Raw genomic sequence first — 4,526 nt, 5'->3', positions numbered from 1 at the left:
GGGTATCACAAATGCAGTTTATGAATCAGGAAATCAAAGAGGATAAGAAAGTCTGACATAGCATTCATGAAACGGTTTGGGTAAAGCAGAGGACAACTGAGTTCAGATTGCCAAACCAAAACATGAATGAAAATAATTTACAAAAAATTTAGGCAGTATTCTGGCTAAAACTGGATTGTCCCGGAAAATAAACAGCAATCAAAGCAGTTCATATGAATTAAAATTGAAGCTTGCAATTTACATATAAGAAATATAAACATGAAAAACAGAATAAAGAGCAGCATGAATTAAGAAATTGTAGCATATGAACTAATATCATAGCAGCATCAGGATTGCAAAAACATAGGGCAATAAACAAGAACGGTGCAATAAAACAGACGTAAATCTACTAACCACAGCCTAAGCTACCTAACAACCTAAAAATCCACTACAGCATGCATATCTATCTATCCTAATTATGAACAGAAACAGAAAAAAAAATTGTAAAATAACTGCGAAGGACAGAAAAGTGGCGTTCATCGGAACCTGGTAGGCGTGAGGAATAGAACAGGGTAAGAAAGCGTCTGGGTGGTGGCTGCGGCGGCGTCCGGCGCGGTGGCGGGGTATGGTGGTGCGGTGGTGGCTGAGGGGCAGTGGAAGAGAGGGAATGGGGATAGGGTTTTAGGGTAATTGATAGAGGAAGGGAGGGGGGTTGCGGGTGGGTGGCGGAGTGGTGCAGCTGGATGGCCGGCGGTGGTGGGTGGTGGTCGCGGAGGGCAGTGGCGGAGAGGGGAGAAGAGAGGAAGAAAGAGGAAGAAAGAAGGGGAGGGGTGGTACGACGGCGGTATCTGGACGGCAGCGACGTCTGGGTGGTGGCGCGGTGGTTGCTGAGTGGTGCTGGGTGGTGGCTGGGTGGAGGTTGGGAGAAGAAGAAGAAGAGAGGGAGAAGATGGTTGGGGGGAGGGGGCTGCGCGACTGCTAGGATTTGAGTGGCTGGGGGGTTATATTTTCAAATCCACGCGATCGCGTGGGGCAAGCGGTCGCGTGGTTGGGGTGAAAAAGGGAGTGTCGCGATCGCGTGGGGCGCGCGATCGCATAAAAGGGGTAAAAGAGGGGATGACGCGATCGCGGGGGTCGCGCGATCGCGTCGCTGGAAATTGTGCTAAACGCACGACTCCAGCACCATTTCAGCACAACTCTCTGTCTCCTTCTGGGGTGGTGTGCAATCCATGCGACGCGATCGTGTCGCTCACGCGGTCGCGTGGGATTGGTTTTGTGCAAGGGATGCGATCATATGGGGCATGCGATAGCGTGGGCCAATTTGTGCAAAACGCATAAGGTCCGCACGATTCCAGCCTAACTTTCTGGACGTTGGATACTGACGCCGATCTCCAGGTCACGCGGCCGCGTGGATGACGCGGTCGCGTGGATAGTGTGTTCGCAGTATGACGCGATCGCATGGGGCATGCAGTCGCGTCGTGCATATATATATATATATATATATATGCATGAAAAATGCAGAATGCAATGATTAATATGAGTGCTATGCATGAGTCCAGGTTTAATAATAAAGAATAAAAAATAAAAACAAGGAACATGAATTAAACGGAAAAAGAAGTGACCATACCATGGTGGGTTGTCTCCCACCTAGCACTTTTAGTTAAAGTCCTTAAGTTGGACATTGGAGGAGCTTCCTGTTATGGTGGTTTATGTTTAAATTCGTCCAAAAATTTCCACCAGTGCTTGGAATGCCAATAGCCTCCGGGGTCCCAAACTAGGCATGCAAAGCTTCTGAACAGCTTCAAACAGATTGTTAGGCTCCCGGGGTGACGGATGTCAGAATAGATTCCAGGATCCCAAGCTTTGCTATTAAATTCGCCTCCGTCTTGATCTATATGTTTCCATCCGGGCGGTTTAAAAAGTAGAATCTCACCATGGTGACCAAACGTTCTCCGTGATCCATGCAATTGAGCATGATACCAATCCTTGTACTTCGAGGTGAAGCGTGGAACATTATTGAACCTTGTGCACCAGCTCTGAGTGCGAGCCATTTCCCTCTTACTCTTAAAGCTGCAAAGAGCTCTAAGCTGGCCATCTGTTTCAAGCAAACCACATTCAAGTGAATAAGTAAAGTTATAGGTTAAGGATTGTACCCACTTGAAGCTTGTATTAGGTGGTAATGGCCTTGGGATAGGTGTTTCTGGTGGTTCTACAAGTTCTACTCCCTTGTGCTCTTCTGTGAATTTCTCCACTTCCTTGCAGGGTTCTACAATTGTATCTATGTCCTGGTCAAAGTCTTCTATGTCTTCCTCATCACTTGAGTCATAGATTGGAGGTTGAGAGAAATCTACCTCTGCATCATCTTCGTATTCATCTGGGGAAGATTCTTCGATCTCGGAGAATTTACTTGCGGATGCAAGTTCATCACTGAGAGAGCTAGACTTGTGACTGTCACTATCAAGGGAATTTGTTTCTTGGATTATTCCGTCTGATTCTTCATAAACAACTTCCCTTGGGGATTGTACAATATCCTCCTTAACATCAACTGTAGCATCCTTGACAGAGTTTTCCTCAATTCTGGATTCCCATGGAGGTTCAGCATCTCCTAGATCTTCAACCAACTCTTCTTCATGAACAATGACAGCTTCTTCTACTTGTTCTAGTACAAATTCATGCTCTGTCTTGTCCACTGGAGTTTCTGGTATTTCCTTCATGCTTTGCTCTTCATTAGACTGTCCACATGGGATTGTGGATGATCCTTGTGTAGTTGAGCGCCTAGAAACCCATTGAATTGCTACTTGCTCCAGTTGTCGAATGGTTGTTTGAAGTTTATTTACTGTTTCCTTTAGGCGAGCTTCTGCTTCTCGGGTTGCTGGACTTGGATATGATACAAAGGAAAGTGGTGGTGATTGGGAGCGATTGGATTGGTACTGGGGTAAGGAAGGATCATATGGTGGCGAATGGTGAAGAGAAGCTTGTGAGTGTGGCGGTTCGAGGTTATATTGAAAGGATGGTTTATATGCATGGGGTGGGGCTTGTTGGTAGTTACAAGGTTGTCCACCATATCTTTCAGCTGGGTATGCATTGTAAAATGGTCTTTGTCCAGGATATCTCGGAGGGTGTTGCTGCCAAAAGGGTTGATTAGATCCTCTTGGTTCCATCCATCCTTGATTGGTCTGACCTTGATGCACGTTCCTGCTGTAACTTCTATTTCCTTTAACAATATTAGAACCAAACTCAAAGTGAGGGGGTAAGAGTTCATGGTAGCAAATAAAGATAAACAGGAAAAACAAAAATAAATAAACAAGCAAAAGAAAAATATTTACAATAACCAATAATAAGGCACACGTTAGCAGCTCCCCGGCAACGGCGCCATTTTGACGTTGGGATTTTTTCCAGTAAAGAATTTCATAAAAATAGTCGCGTTGTAGATAAAGTCTCTAAACCGACAGAAATTCCTTCGTACAAACGTTTTGGGTGTCACAAGTAACAAACCCCTTAAAAATTGTTAACCGAGTATTAAAACCTCGGGTCGTCTTCTCAAGGAACTGCAAGGAAGTATGTTCTTATTATTGGCTATAAAGGTTGTAATCGGGGTTTAGAAGGTGAGAAGCAAGTGATTTAAATGACAAGTAAAGTAGATGGTAATTAAAATAAATAAATAAATACTGTAAAGCAACTTTTTGGCAAGGTAAAAGAAATTAGAAGTCCACTTTGTTATCCCTCTCAACAATAATGAAAGTTGAATCTAAACTCCACTTGGTCAACCTTTACTAAAGCAAAGGAAAGTCAAGGGACTAATTAATTCGACCTTTGAATCCTAATTACTTCCTAAGAAAAGGTGGGGATTACTGAAGTTCGGTTCAATTAGCAAGATAACGATTATCAATTATGTTGAGTTGATAACTGTTGGGTTACTGATTTCTTAACCAGGACCAAAAAGGGGAAAAAGTAAATTTCTAGAATAAAATATCTTCAATTCGGGAACAATGATAACTTAAATCAAAGAGAACAATCATAAACTGAAAATACCTCAAATATCATTAATTTCAAATAACAATCTGTAACATGGAAGGATTCATAGATTCAATTATAAAAGTAAATAATCAACTCGAGTGCTGAAATAAATAAATTAAGTGAAAGGTAAGCTTAAAACAAAGAAACATAAAACCTGGATCGAGAGTCACTCTTAAAAATAAGGAGAAGTCCTAAATCCTAAGAGAGAGAGAGGGGAGAACCTCTCTCAAAACTAAATCTAAATCATTGAAAAATAAAATATGCTAGCTCTCCTTGAATGGATGCATTCCTCCACTTTATAACCTCTAGTATATGTGTTCTGCACTTGGATCTGGGCCAAAAACGGCTTCAGAAATCGCTGGGGGCGTGTTCTGTAAATTCTGATACGTGGCCTCTGTCACGCGTTTGCGTCATCTGGAGCTTTTCCTTGCCATGCGGTCGCGTAAGTCACGCGTCCGCGTCGTATGCGTTCTACTTAAGGTGCGCGGTCGCGTCAGTCATGCGGCCGCGTCGCTGCTTCTTCGCTTCTG

The sequence above is a fragment of the Arachis hypogaea genome, chromosome 14 (assembly GCF_003086295.3).
Source record: "Arachis hypogaea cultivar Tifrunner chromosome 14, arahy.Tifrunner.gnm2.J5K5, whole genome shotgun sequence".
Classification (NCBI taxonomy): Eukaryota; Viridiplantae; Streptophyta; class Magnoliopsida; order Fabales; family Fabaceae; genus Arachis; species Arachis hypogaea.
This window is presented reverse-complemented; position numbering follows the sequence as displayed.